The following is a 16,919-nucleotide window of genomic DNA, read 5'->3' as shown; positions in this document are numbered from 1 at the left end:
AAAACAAATGCTCATTACATTCCCATAATCCTACCATGAAGTAACCTCGCGCCAAGTAGTTCCCTCCGCTTGCCAAATAGTTCCATGTTTAAAACCGTTTATATAAGAAAATAAACACAACTTTCGCTTTCCTTATACATTATAAAGCACACGAACAAGCAAATTTATTTCTTGCCGGTAAATTTTCAAAATTTTACTAGATACGGACGACCAACTTTGGAACTTAACCCCACTAACACATACAATGCTTTCATTGTTACTCAAGATTCATTTCAATATGCTGTGCAGTGTGCACTGACAGTAATTACTTATATTCACACTGTCATTCCGTATGGAGCGGGCATGTCAGCGACGGTGGATATGCACGTAACCGAGGGTAGTGCAAAAATTTTATATCCCATACAACTATGCCTTACATCTAATATAGCTTTACTTCACTCCTGTGGTTCTGCATAATCACTTTACATAATGCCTTGAGTTCATAATACCTTCGTTACGGAGTACTATGCATTACGTATTACGTATTTCTACCTATGATAAATATTATATTAGATGTAAAGTTCCGATATATAGTTACATGTAGATTGCTATTGCAAACTGAATCAACATATAAATATTATGTGTTTGATACCTTCCATTTCAAATCAGCCCCCAAAAAAAGTACCATCACCATCTCAGATATTCTTGAAACTTTTTTTATAGCAACTAGACATGTTTTTTCAATGACCCGTATTTTTTGTGTTGTCGGAAAAGATTTTCCCGCCCAGTAATGGGCCATCAAAACGGTAAGTACAATTTACGAATTTTAGAGAACATGGAAAATCGTAAACTTCGTAGCCTCACCATTCAGCTATGGAAACAGATAGTTATAATTCTTGTTGTGGTATGTACACTGTTGTGAAACACCCTTCTGTTCCCCATGTAGACGCACTCTGAAAGGGGTAACTAGCTTAGTTATTTTGTTCTGATCTATTTAGAACTTTATCCAGATTGCAAGTTCGGAAACACGACGGTGTGGCCCTCGAAAGAAGGTGAATATAATCGGATGTAGTCGATAAATCGGTTGTATACTGTACAATTAGATAAGTTGTAATAAATACAAATAAAAGAACAACTTAAATCTCCAGATGTAAATAGTAGCTTCATCGCCCATTTATCTCAAGTAAGTTGTAGATACATAGCACCCTTAAAATATTCAATGAGACCTGGCCATTAATACAATTAATAATGAATTACAAATACATTTCTTATTTCGAGTTGCAAACCACATTATCTCAGCTCTGCAATTAGTGACAGTTACTTGCTTATTGGACATTTGACAACACTTCAAAATGCACGATGAAATAACTTCTTCCATTATTTGTCACAGTAGTAACTCAATATAATATTATTAAAAACATTTATAATAAATATCGAAGAATATACTCATGCACCTATGTTGTACCAGTCAAATTCCAGTTCCATTTTACTAAATAAAATTGCAGGTTAGGTGTTGTATTATGATCAATAAACTGAATATCAATTAATTGTGATTATTATTTTTGCTCAAACTCAATGTTAAAGAACGTAAGATGATCATGGTATCTTCAGGACTCATTTTGTGCAATAAATATTATGAACAACTTACTTGGTTTAATGACATCAAAAGAAAAGTACATCCGATCTGTTTTGTACAGCTAATGTCAATTTTAGGATTCCGAGATAAATATATTTTACAGATTCATCATTTTCATGAAAATTAGTTTGAGAATAATTTGTCGTTACCGTTTCTTTTACGACGACTACACAATGTACATCACGCTACATTTTGTTTCATTCTTGTCTTGTCTTGTCTTGTTCACTATTATCAGTGTTCTATGGGCGCACCAGGTTTTTCACCAATATATGCTATAAATGTGGAATAAATTCGTTATTCATTTTCCAAAAATAATTTATAAACAACAAATAGTATAAACTTTCAATAAAGCAATATATTTCCCATTTTGATTTGCTGTTTCTATTGATCTATTTCCACTATGAATGCAATGTTTGTCAGGTTTTCCTGTGTCGTAATTTATATCTGGGTTAGTAGAAAGATGAATAAAAATATTTTCTAGTATTTTTGTTGTTGCATATTACTTCGCTGTATTTCATATGATCCATTAGTAATATTATGTAGTGATTTTTTTTTTAAATATTTATATCAGATTTTACAAAAAAAGTTACTAGTGCTTTGATTGGTAGCCAGTTGTTAGTTGCTAATATGTATTTATAGGAGAAAGGTGCATATCCGAGATAAAAATATAACTGCTTTAATAGCTGGGGTCGTAGAGATTGAAACAATTCACATTCAAAAATAATATGATTAATAGTTCCTATTCCTTTATCACACCAACAATGATATGTGGGTTTTTTTCTTATTTGATATAATTTTAAAGGTGATAGCGCTGTTCCAAAAATAAGGCGGTAGTAAATTATAATTTCTCGGCGAGTCCATGTTTTAATATTTTGTTTCATTGAATTTTGAAGAGGAGTAGTAATTAACCAATAAAATTCACCAGGTAGTGGTTGTTGTTTGTCATACCATTTGTTTAACTCGTCCTTATGATATTCTTTGATGAGATTAAAATAATTTCTGGATGATAGTTTTATATCCGTTGGTTGTCCTTCTATACATGCTGTTTTCGCCGCTTTATCTATAATATTACTATTTACTTCAATATTAACATGAGCCTTAATAAAAGTGAAATAAATTTTATAATTATTTTCAGTCATGTTACGATATAAATATTTAATATTCAGGATGCTCCAGGTTGTAGAGTTGTTCCAGTGAATAGAGTTTAATGCTGTCAGCACACTTAACGAATCTGAGCAGATAACAGATTTTTCTATTTTATATTTTTTGATGTATAATAATGCTTGCCGGATGGCAAATGCTTCTCCTTCAAATATTGTTGTATTAATGGGTAACTTATACTTGAGTGTTGTTGTACTGGATGGTATATATATTGCTGCTCCTACATTGATATTATTGTATTTTGATGCGTCTGTATATATGAATGTTGCATCTTCATCAAATTTTTGTTTAAATTCTTTCTATAGATGTTGATAAATTTTTTCTTTTAGATCTTCGTTTGATACCGAGATATAAGTCGGTTTCATCACTGCTATTTGTGTTGTATTAACCTTATATTTCCAGAAAAAGCATGGAAGAGATGGAACTTTATGTACCCTCGTGTTTAATATTTTAAAATTTAGATAAGCCTGAATTATCCATGGATAATTACGAGTGTAAGGAAGATTTCGTTTCTTAAGTAATATTTCTAACTGTTGAAGTTTGGTAATAATAGGTGATTTTGTTTTGCCAAATGCTTTTAATAGAAATTTTGATGCCAACATAGAAAATAATATTGGTAATGGAGTATATTCTGATTCCTTTAATAGTGCCATTTTTGGGCAGAATGACGGTTGTGAAAATATTATTTTTGTTAAATTATATATTGATTGTTCTAAGCATTTATAATATAAACCAGACTTGTTATAAAATATACTACCATATGAAATTTTCGAAATATATCCTTGATATAGTATTGGTAATAGCGTGAATGGATTGATTCCCCATCGCTTTGATGATAGACATTTAATTAAACTTAAATATTTCATATGTTCTTTACTCAGTGATTGTAGTTGTAATTTCCAATTTAATTTCCGATCTAATAATATACCCAAATATTTTATATGATTTTCTGATTTCAATTTATTATCATGGTAGGTCAATTGATGTTGTTGTAAATTCCTTTTCCTGGAGAAAATAATGAATTTTGTTTTATTCCAGTTTAGTTCTAGTCCATTATTATTCATCCATTTATTAATTTTGTCTAAATTTTTCTCCATGTTTGGTATTGAATGTTCCACTTGTGTTGTATAAGATCTTATCTGGATATCGTCAGCAAAACAAGTAATGCTGGTATTATCCAATGTTAAATTTATTAAATCAGCAATATAAATATTAAATAAAATCGGACTTAATTTACTCCCTTGTAATAAGCCTAATGAAGTAATCCTCGGTGCTGAATATGAATTCTTCACTTTTATAAAAACCTGTCTGTTAATCAAAGTATTATGTATGATTCTAATCATCTTTCCGGGAATATGAAGTTTATACATTTTTTCCACTAGGATATCTATTATCACATGATCATATGCTCCTTTTATATCAAATGATGTAACCAATAGAGCTCCTCTTGAAATAAAAGCTTTATAAATATCAAGTATTAATATCGTTAATGCATCATATGTTGAAAAATTTTTTCTAAAACCAGTTATATTGAAGGAGAAAGTTTGTGAGTTTTCTAAAAACCAATTTAATCTGTTTAATACTAAATTTTCGAAAATTTTGTATGAACAAGATCATAAAGAAATTGGTCGGAAGTTATTTGCTGCATTTGGATCTGTACCATTTTTTGGGATAGGTAATATTAACACTTTTTTCCAGTTTAATGGTATTTGTCCTGTATTCCAAATGTGGTTGTAGTAATTTAATAACATCTGTAATCCATTAGTTGGTAGATTTTTATAATGCAAATAACTAATGCCATCAATTCCCGGTGTAGTATTTTTACGTATATTTTTTAATACAGTTTCTAATTCAGCCATGGTGAAGTTCTTATCCAGTTCGGAATTCGTATTAGAAAATAAAAATTTGGATAGTAAACGCCGATCATTATTGACGGTGCATGGTGTTAATTTTAAATGAAAATTAGGTATCCATTCTAAATCATGCAGATAAATTTGATTATCATGTTTGGAGTGATATTGTTGAAGTTTTTTCCAGAAATTCCATATTTTATAAGGTGGAGTACGATCAGATAAAGTATTACAGAATTCTTGCCATTTTGAGCGTTTAGTTTGATTAATGATTCTTTTTGTTTGAGCTCTTTGTTGTTGATATTTGAAGAAAGCTTTTGGTGTGCGTGTCGATATGAAAATTTTGAAGGTTTGAATAGTTTGATTCACATGTTTTTGACATAGTGTATTCCACCAGATGGGTTTTTGATGTTTCTTCTCAGATGATTGTCTAAATTTTCGTTCTGAATTTTTTTGTTTCTTTATTCAAAATAGAAATTGTAGTTTTTATCAATTTAAATATTTCTGAAGTATTCTGGTCTTGATTGATTTGATTTTGAATTATATGTTGATAGTCTGTCCATGATATATTCGTGGTCACATGTTATATCAATCATTATACCAAGCAGTTGAATATGTGAATGTATATTTTGTAAACTAAAATTTAAATTTTTAAAACTTAAATGATTTTTAACACAAATAGCAATTCCTCCGTGAGCATCATGCCGAATCTGATTAATACATTGATATCCTTTGAGTTTTAGAGGAATTCTTGGTGTGCACCAAGTTTCTTGTAATAAAATAATATCAGGAAAAAAAATAGACACTAATATTTTTAAATATTGTAACTTGCCATATATACTCTGTGCATTCCATTGTATTATGGTTAGTCTTTCTTTTTTGCAAATGGCCATACAAGATGCTACTCTACAATTTTAATAATGTAAATACATTATTTAAAGCTGCATCAAATTGATTTTGCGAAAAAGTATCCTCTCTAGATATGGCATACGTATATAAAATTTTTTTAATGCCTTCTCGTATTTTTTGTTGGTCTTGAATATTTAAGGTCACGTTTGATGATGAATTTATACCCATCCATTGATCCTGATTCTGTGATGAGTGATTCCATCCTGACTGATTAGTGAAAGTTGAATTGTCGTTGTTAATTGGTCCCTTTAAGTATGCGTTTTGTAATTCCTTTTTATTCTGAGTATTTTGTTGCAATAATAAGGATTTATTTTTAACTGGACATGTGTTTTCTGTATTTTGTTTCTCACTAATGTTTTTAACTAATCCAGTTTCCCTTTGTGATTGTAGGATTTTATTATTAAAGTCAAAAGATGTAGAAGCTTGGGCATGTTTGTTATTTTTGTTACCAATTTTTGTATATTCTCGGTATGTAGCTGTATTGTGTGTTTTCCATGCATTACTTTCCACATGTCCTCTGCGTCGTTTTTCAGGTGGTGAGCCTGAAATATCTTTCATGGATTGAACCCAAGTAGACATACGATTTATTGGAGGAGATAGGGGAGTTACTAAAGGTGGCATATTATCATAATTGAGGGCTGACGCGAACGTTTTTTGTTGAAACACTGAATTATTTTCAGATGTCAGCCTATAATTGTTATTATGTTTGTCGTTATCTTGACTTGAATTACTTGTCACGTTATTAGAATTTTTCAGAAGAGCATTAGCTTCATTAAATGATATCTTCTCCCTAGCCATGAGTTCCATCAATTTATTTTGTCTAATTCGTTCTGGACATTGTGAATAGTCAGCTGCGTGTTTTCCTCCGCAATTTATACAATGAAGGGGGTTAGTACATTGATCAGCTGAATGTGGTAATCCACATTTAATACATAGCACTTTATTTAAGCGGCAATTGTTTTTTCGATGACCATATTTATTGCATCCCATGATGCATTGTCTTACAACTGGTATATATGTATGTACAGTGCGTTTAATGTAATATAACTTAATATCTGTTGGTAATTGTTGTGAGTCAAACGTTAATATAACAGTAGCGGTTGGTTGAATTTCACTTTTTGCGATTTTTTTGTATATTCTTCTGGCAGAAGTGACAGGAAAGTCACTTTTAATATCATTTAGGAGATCGTTCATTTCTATTTCCGTTTCTATTCCATGTACTACACCAGTGGTGTATATTAAATGGTGGGGTATATATGCTTCCCATTTATTTTGATCAAGAATGGGATGCTCTAGGAATTTATTAGCTTCCTCACCTGACCTGAACTTAATTTTTAATAGGTTTCTACCTATTTTATCTACTGTTTCGATTCCTGGAATTTCCGCAAGGAATAGTTTTCTACTTATAGACATGATGTGTTTTTTGCCTAGTTCCTCAATGGTTGACTTCACGAAAAGAAAATATGGCGCAAGGTGATGCGGTTTATATTTTGTCTTACTAATTTCCGTAAAATTATTTTGAGTTTTTATAGGTTTTTCTACTTTGCTACCTATAGTTTGGATGCCATGTACGGAAGATGACATCAAACTTTTCGTTTGTTCAATGTTAGTATTTGTTTCTGTATTGGAACTTTGTTCCATGTCCATAATATTATTATCTGATTGTATTGTAGCTTCTTCGCATTCAACTTCCGTTTCATTAATCATTTTCTATTTCTGTTTTAAGTTTTATATATACAACATAACATAATGTAATCACTTTAAGATAAAAAACCTATATACACAAATAAAAATTATTAATGTTAATTAATTCAAACACTTATTACATAAAATATAAGAACGTTCTCACCAATACTGGATTGATCTGGAACAGTCTAGAGAAATCCACCGACCTCACTAAACACGTAATGTTTTAATTGTCTGTGAGTTAGTTTCGATGGTTTTTCTTCTGTTATTTTATCACTGTTTATGATTTTCAGCACTAGTTATTACACTCGATATAAGATTGAGTTTATAATATCTTGAACACAATGATTATTTAATAAATGTAATATTAAGCGACATAAGTTGCTATCCATCCGCCGCCATTTTCATGTTTACCTTCTGTTTCATTCTTGGTTACAGAAAATAACTTTCAAAAGTAATTTATATCTGCTAGAAAGTCCATTCTGCTGTATTCTAGGCGCAGATAAAGAATATCATAGCCTATTATAAGATACATTAATAAAAATGGAATATGAACTTCACTACACATAAGATAATTAACAAATAATAAATGAAAATAAACAAGTACAGATTGACATAAAGTCGGCAAATAAATAATAAAATTAAATCAGCCAATATTGAAAAGCTGAAATGAAAATGAATACTAAGAAAATAATTCAACACATATTAGTCTGTAAACGGGTCGGTAGAAACGGTCCGTTACAACACTCGTGACCAAAATTATTGTCGCATGTCTATAAATATGTTGTTTTAGGAATATAATTTGATAACGAATTCTTCCGGTGTTTCTTATAATGTTAGTATGTGTATAATCGGGAAAGACATGTGTGTCAAAGGAGCAGTAAATAAGAACAATGAAACTTTCTTGTCCATTTAGCAACATTTTGTTTTACTCATTCTAATTTTCGTGTTTGTAATACTTTTCCTCTGAAATTTACTAGACTATACATTTCCCGATTATACATGTAGTATCAGTATCAATAGTACCCTGCAAAATCATTATCAAATTATATTCTTACAAGGAGACAGTTATAAATATGCGACAATCATTTTAGACATGAGTGTACATAGGGATGTAAATAAAATATATTTTATTATAGTTTGGTTTGCGCATGCATATCTGTTGGTACATAAATTAACAAATGAACGTCAGTTTATCTGAAAAGTCGAAGTTTGCGATTTTTTTCGAGCACTTGCGGTTCGAATTTTAAAATTCTATTTTACGGTTGGTAAGATCTAGTTACCCGCTTCTCGAAAAAAAATTGTATTGCTTCTGTGTGCAACCGTTTTGTCGCAAAAAATTCAAGAAACCGTCAAATTTTCAAAAATTACCTTTTTTGAAATCACCATAATTTAAAATCCTGAAATGTTGTCAAATTGTTCAACTTTACATGAATAATAAACACACCAAATAGCATTCTCGACCAATGCTTCATGAATGAACTACAGCCTCTTGAAGTTAGCGAAGTTTCATTAACTTTAATATCACCGTTGGCAACACTGAAAACAATGAAAGTGCTACAATTTGATGATGTTTGTGGTTCACATTCATTAAATAAAGGATAAAAGTTTTTCCTGGCTCCTTTTTATTGTTTGGATCAAAAAGGCTCTCTGAAATATGATGAGCCTCCCATACTCCTCCTCCGTTTTCTTAAACCGGTGTAACCTTAATGAAAATTACGATTACGAAACAAATTTTAAACTTACTTAAAATGGTTTTCGGAAACAAAGTTTCACTGATTTTTTCCACACTGCAGTAATTATTTGTTTGCTTAGTGTCTTCTTCGCTAATAGCATGCAACCATTTCAGATGCTCCAATAGGTGTTGGTGCACTCACAACTCGTAGCACGTTGTCGATAGTCACAAAACACTTATATTCACTTCTCTTATTCTCTTCTGGAAACCTGTACCCTGTTGAAGAACCATGTGGAAACAAAGAAAAAAAATGAAATGAAATATTGGAGTTTTACGTCCCACGTTTATGCCGATTAGGCTAAAGGAGACGGTGATTATGAGAAATGAGTGAAATGGTGGAATGAAGAAAGTGGGAGGAAACGGGAGAACCCCTAGAAAACCCACGAGCACGGTGTTTGTCCACCACAAAGTCCACACGGCGCGAGCTGGGATCGAATCAAGGACTTCAAGCATCGGAGGTGAACGCTCTACCACTGAGCCATCGCGCCTCCTGGAAACACAAAGAACACTTCAATTTCATGTAATTTATGATTTGTTGATAATATTTCTGCTATCCATCACTGGTTGTCATATATGTATGTAACAAAAGTTCATTTTTGCAGATTTCTTAAATCTACACTTTGAATTGCAGAAGCTCGATTTTGGGAAAAGCGTGAAGTTAGTCCATAATGACCCGTTACTGCAATAAAAGCCAAAGATGACTTCGGTAAATACCGCACACTTTCCCACCTTTTTTTTTTTTTTTTTTTTTTTTTTTTTTTTGTTGTTTAATTGCCGAATTCGGTTCTTGGCGACAAGACGAGAGTAATACCCGGAGTTGGTACTTCCACTATACTCACGAATTCTTCTGCAGGTTTAGGGGCCGCGGTGGCTCAGTGGTAGAGCGTTCACCTCTGGTGCTTGGGGTCCTGGGTTCGATCCCAGCCACCGCCAAGTGAACTTTCTGGTGGACAAACACCGTGTGCGTGGGTTTTCTAGGGGTTCTTCCGTTTCCTCTCACTTTCTTCATTCCACCATTTCATTCATTAGTCATCATCACCGTCTCCTTTAGCCTAACCGGCATAAACGTGGGACGTAAAACAAAGATTTCATTTCATTTTCATTTTTCTTCTGCAGGTTTAATACTGTGAATCTGTTTTTCGTTTTGCCATGTTGCCATATTCTTATCCCCCCCTCTCCTCAATACGTCGCAGAGACCCTTACCACGGCCGGTTTCACTGAAAAGCCACTGCTTTATCGGACCTGTCTGCGTTTTGGACATCTGAAAGCAATTTTTAAAGTGGAATGCAGCACCATCAGAAATCACTGAAACGGTTTGGTAAATTGTAGACACTTATTTTCACGTATTCGAACCTTTTTCTATAACTTATATTTTCGCTTTTCTTCGAGTATTTTTAGAATCTTATTCATGGCTATGAGTACGAGCCGGATCGTGTGTTTTGTTGTCGCTTATTACAGCAAAACTCTCAGTTGTTTCATAATAATCAGTGGCGTATTTAGGGGGGGGGCTTCCGGGCTTAAGCCCCCCCCGAAATCTTACTTACTATAGTAAAGTATATGAAATATCTTGCAGAATTTTCACATTTTCAGGCAAAGCCCTCCCCGAAAGTTAGCAAAGCCCCCCCCCGAAAGAAAATCGTAAATACGCCACTGATAATAATATATCACTCCCGTAAAGTAGGAGATTTGCTCGTTTCTGCAGTGATCACTCTGAACTTCCCTTTGCAGAATAACAGTCGAGTTTAAGCGAAGTCCACATGCAGTAAAATAGAATTTGTATCTGGAAATTTTACACGATGCTTTGCGGTAGCATTTTTTTACACTTTCTTTGTTGCACTTTCATTGTTTTCACTGTTGCCAACTGTGACTTCAAAGTTAACGAAAGTTTGCTAACTTCAAAAGGCTGTAGTTCGTTCATGAAGCATTGGTCGAGAATGCTGTTTGGTGTGTTTATTATTCATGTACAGTTGAACCATCTGACAAAATTTAAGAATTTTAAATTATGATGTTTTTGAGAAAATGGCGATTTTTGAAAATTTGACGATTTCTCGAATTTTTTGCGATAAAACGGTTGCACACAGAAGCGATATATATATATATATATATATATATATATATATATATATATATATATATATATATATATATATATATATTGGAAAGCGGGTAACTAGGTCTTACCAACCGTGAAAACGGAATTTAAAATTCGAACCGGAAGTGCTCAAAAAAAAAGAAGCACAAACTTCGACTTTTCACATAAACTTACGTTCATTTGTTAATTTATGTACAAAAAGATACGCATGCGCAAACCAAACTGTAATAAAATATAGTTTATTCATATCCCTATGTGCATACCACAACAAGAATTATAACTCTACATGTCTCCATAGCTGAATTGTGAGGCTCCGAATTTGACCATTTTCCATGTTTTCTACAATTCATGAATTGTACTTCCCGTCCTTGATGGCCCATTACTTGGCGGGATTTTTTTCCGACAAAAAAAATGTCCCAAAATTAAAACATGTTTATTTATTTATTTTTTGCCTGAATTGAAATGGAAGGCACCAGATATCTAATAAGGACATCTAATTTAAGTTATAAACAACTTAAGTTTCTCATCAATTTTTAGTTACTATAAAGATGTGACTTAAAATTTGTAAAATACTGTACATATTTTAATTTTTTGCATTTTCTTTTTCTATAATAGATTATTAAAACACATGGTACAAAACATAAGAAATGTTTATTAAGTATTGACCTGTTCCAAGAGATCAGAAAAATGAATACGAGCTGGTTTTGGAATGAAAATGGTGTTCTTTATGCTATGTGTTGGGTAGTTCAGGAAGTGAGTATTTATTGAATGTTTTATTATTACGAGGGGGCATTCAATAAGTAAAGAGACAAATTGCTATAGCTCAATAAAGATTTATTTCAATCTTTCAAAACTAAGGCTATTTTTCAATATAATCACCCTTTACAGTTATGCATTTGTCCCATCTTTCTTGCAGCTTCCTAATTCCCTTGGCGAAGAAATCTTTCGATTTACCCCGAAGCCACCTTTGAACCGCTGCCTTAACTTCCTCATTGTTAACTTCCTCAACTTTTTCCTTCCTTAACTTCCTCATGACATTGTGAACAGTTCCAACACTTACTTGAACTTCCTCAGCTACCATTTCAACAGTAATTCTTCTGTTATCACGAATAAGTCCGTCAATCCTCGATTCCATCGAAGAACCAGAAACTTCCACTGGACGTTCACATCGGGGTTCATCACCTACACTTGTTCGGCCACTTTTAAACTGATCAACCCACTTGTACACATTCGCACGGTTCATACAACTGTTACCGTACTGTCTCAACATTCGAGAAAAAATTTCACTTGGCTTTACACCTTCTGCGACTAAAATCCTAATGACTGAGCGCTGTTCTTCTAAGGTGCAATCTTCTAGAGGACTTGCCATAATGAATTGATATTTTTGAAGTTATGTTGACATAAAATTACGAAACAGCAGATCAGAGCATATCCCAAGGTTGCCAGCTAACACCCCTGAAACAAATAAATAAATAAATAAAATAAAAAAAAAATTGATTAGTGTTAAAAATTTAGACTTTGTCTCTTTACTTATTGAATGATCCTCGTATTATTATTATTATTCGATATGCCCATTAAATCATATAGTTGAGACTATTGTATTAATAGAAAGTTGAGACTATAATATTAATAAACTTTCATAGAAATAGGCACTAACTATACATTTAAATAGGAAGAATGGGTCAAATAAAATTTACTGTAGGCAGCCAATGACACCCCAAAATAAACTTTTGTTCTTTATAATATATCGAACGTAAAGGAACGACATTGGTTGGTTTGGCGCTTTATTGATGCATTTCGAAGGACAAAAGAGAAGCGGGACACGAGGCAATGCTTCGAGAAGACGATCCGCCCAAGAAAAGGAGAAAATTCCCGACGAGAGCTCACGTCGTGGTTCGGATTCCACGTTAATCAGTAGGTTCACGTTTTGTATAGCCTCGCTGTTTATGGGACGTTAAACTCAAAATCAACTGAACTGAAAGAAGAAAATATATTCAAGCTGATGAAAGAATTCGCCGTGCAGAATTTTGAAACTGTTGACATTGCAGAATAATGCTGGATTTGGCCCATAATTCCGTCATGGTAATTGTAACATAAGACAAAGTAAATTATTCAATAGGTATATTAAATTTCACTGTTTACTTCTTGTTTCACTGTTGTTTCCTTTCCAATTATCTGTGTTGCAAATACGTAGTAATAAGCAGTAATGCAGTGTTATGAATTGCTATGAAGTTATGAATATCCTTTACGTTAGAGATATTGTAAAGATAACTTCACAGAAGTTTACTTTGAGGTGTTGTAGGATGCCTACAGCAAATTTTATTTTATTCCAATATAGATTCATGCTGAAAAAATAGTTCTGCAGGTCATTGTCTCCGATTTCCCTGAAATTAGGATATATCATTCTAAAAACAAAATAATTAGACCCTTTTTTTCTGCATTATACAAAAATAGAACTAAATTAAGTATTTGTTGCAACTGAGACTTTTAGCGACTGTTTGCCATAGGACTATAACGTAACGAAAATTTAGAGTTTTGAAGATGGCATTTTAAAGAAAATTTGCATGAACTTTAACCTTTCCGAACTTCTTAATTTTAGGTTGTGCAGCTATTTTTTTTTATAGAGTTTTAGTGATATTAGTGCCTATTTTTAAGGCTTTTAGTACGTAATCATCCGGTTTCTATTTTTGAAATGCATTATAACCCGTTTAAGTAGATTAACCTATTTAGATATACGGCTTTGCGTCCAAACGTCCTACTCCGGTATCACAGGGCTGGTGTTATATAGGAGCAGAGGGCTGGTGTTATTTATCACTAGCCTTTAAGATATATATAAGTGAGCATAGTGAGAAGGACCACATATAGTTCTACCTTATTAATTTATACAGTATCGTGCTAAATTCGTTGTACAAAAGCAGAGGGGTGATTCCTTAGGATTCTAAAACATGTATTTTTAGATAGAGCACATACTAGTTCCTAAGTGAAGTCTTGACCCGACTTTGGTAGGTCCCATAGTTTTGGAGCTGTGGACCTTTAGAATTGATTTTTTTGTTTGTTTTCGGCAGCCTATAACACGTGAACGATGGGCTTTTCGCCCTAAGTTTATTGGAACTTTTTTGTTTGTTTTACTCTCAGGAAACAGTCCTGTGCTTTTGTACGACAAATTTAGCGCCATACTGCACTGAGAAAAAAAAATGTAGGTGGCATACTTAAAAACGTAGGTTACATTCGTAATTCCTGTAGTTTCTGGACTTAACGTACAACCGTATATAACATCCTGCAGCAAACGTATAGCTGAAAAAGTATGTATTATACGTACTGTCTGCATAAGTGCAATGACGTCATTCGTGTGACGTCATCTGCAGTAACAAGTATATACGGAGGTGATATCTAGCTTTGTGACGTCAGGACCATATACAGCATATTAGTTAACAATGATGACACACACTGACTCTCAGGACGAAGCATAATTTCAAGAAGTATGTATTATACGCTGTGTACCTATGTTTCTTGCGTTCAACCCCGAGACAGCATCTATATTGTACTTATGCCCCATACGTACGACTAGATACAGTATACGTATTGTACGTATGTATTATACAGATTTTCCTTATGTCGCACACAGCTTGTCCAGATACAGCATACAGAATATCCGTATGCACCATACAGAGTGCACATATGTAGCTTACAGACTGTCTGCATGCAGCATATAAATGATACGTACGTCGCGTACAGGTTGGCCATATGTAATGTATGGATTGGGTGTATGTAGCTTATAGGTTGTTTGTATGAAGTATATGGATTTTACGTATGTCGCATACGTATTGCCTTTTTGTAATATACGGATTGGACGTATGCAGTATATAGATTATACGTATGTTTCTTGCGTTCAACCCCGAGACAGCATCTATATTGTACTTATGCCCCGTACGCATGACTAGATACAGTATACGTATTGTACGTATGTATTATACAGATTTTCCTTATGTCGCACACAGCTTATCCGTATGCACCATACAGAGTGCACATATGTAGCTTACAGACTGTTTGCATGCAGCATATAGATTATACTTATGTCGCGTACAGGTTGGCCATATATTATGTATGGATTGGATGTATGTAGCTAATTGGTTGTCTATATGAAATATACGGATTTTACCTGTATCGCATACGTATTGCCTTCTTGTAATATATGGATTGGACATTTTTAGGATCTAGATTGTGCGTATAGTGCACCATTATTAAAGAGCTGCAACATACTGCAAAATGCGTGATACATTCTTACTGTAATGTTGTCAAATATTGTTTTACACTGCATGAAAACAAAAATAGCTTAAAATATGGTTGATCTCCTTTGTGCCAATAATAATAAAATTAACAATACTACACTTTTCAAATTTTAGTTTGGAGCAGTGAAACTGTCCAAAGAAATGTATTTGCCTGCAGGGTGTCCTATAAGTATGGACTTCCTGCTAATTCGTTGGAAAGCTACTGCGAAGCCAAGTGTTGAAAAGTGACGAGCGTTAATTTTAGAAATATTCGCAGAAAGGCGGTTAACCATGTTAAACTATTTTAGTTTTCATACAGAGTAAATCAATATGTGACAATATTACTGTAAAAAATTATCATACGTTTTGCAGTAAGTTAGTTGCACCACTTCAATAATAATGCAAAATTCACAACAATGTACAGCGGGGGACACTTCTAAATGGTACAGCCATATGGAGATTTACGGCTAAGGTGTACCATTTAGAAGTGTCCCCCGCTGTACAATTCTATATTCAAACTCAAACAAGATTTACGTACAATCATTTATTAAGCTGCTGTTATCCATTGCTTGTACTATATAGAGACGACTTCCATATCTTCTTTTCCATAATAGTATCTTCCAAAATACAGAAATTATTGCCACAAGAGGCCTGAATAGAATTTTTCAGAAAACTTCTCTGTACATTTTAACAGATAAGTTATTTGTTTAAATATAGATATAATTAAAAATATGAGAGCCTAAAACTTATTCGCTCACATGATTCCTACACAGTACTCGCCATTAAAAATGCAACACCAAGAAGGATACAGGGTAGCCGCGCCAAAGTTCCCATTCCGATACCTAATAGTAAGTGTAGAATATGCTTAAATTTACCGCTGTATTCGCTGTGTGGCAACGTGGTGACAGCGGAGCAGAACTGGAGCCCAACATTGATAGCCAGAACGGCTGCAACACGGCAAGGCATCGAGAATAGTTTCTCTTGTAGTATGGTAAGCCATGCATCTTCGATCCGATGCCACAACTCATCAACTGTAGCTCGAGAAGTTTGCAGGTATGAGAAACATTATGGAATCATCGATCTGACATGTTTAAGCGGCGAGAGGTGGGAGGATCGCGCTGAACAAGAAAGCAGAGCAAGTGTAGTATATCCAGTGAGGTAGTGTAGGGAGTTTCCTGCAGAAATGAAATATCCGGCAGGACCTGAAATAAAGGGACTACAATAGAATCCAACACCTTGTTAATGTACCGTTGACTTGTCCAATGTCCGACAATACGTAGGAGCCATAAACAGGCACATAACGACATCCCACACCTTAATACTGTGCGCCTGTTCAACGTGGCGAAGCAAAATACAGGCGTCGTCCAGCTTAGTGCCACGGGCGAGAGAAGTGAATGCGGCCATTGTGATACTGCATACAGAAGCAGGATTCTTTTGGAAAGAAAATATCCAATCTCTTCATAATCAACTCCATTCTAGTATCCCATACCTACGCTCTGTAATCACTCACGCCACACCCCTTTCGCTTACCATTTAAATATGACTGACTGGTTTTCACTTGCTGTCACTATATGACATAACTGGCACTTCTTCGTGGCACTTA

Source organism: Thermobia domestica, chromosome 1 (assembly GCF_964235325.1).
Source record: "Thermobia domestica chromosome 1, izTheDome1.hap1.1, whole genome shotgun sequence".
In the NCBI taxonomy this organism is placed as follows: Eukaryota; Metazoa; Arthropoda; class Insecta; order Zygentoma; family Lepismatidae; genus Thermobia; species Thermobia domestica.
Note: the sequence above shows the minus strand (reverse complement) of the source record.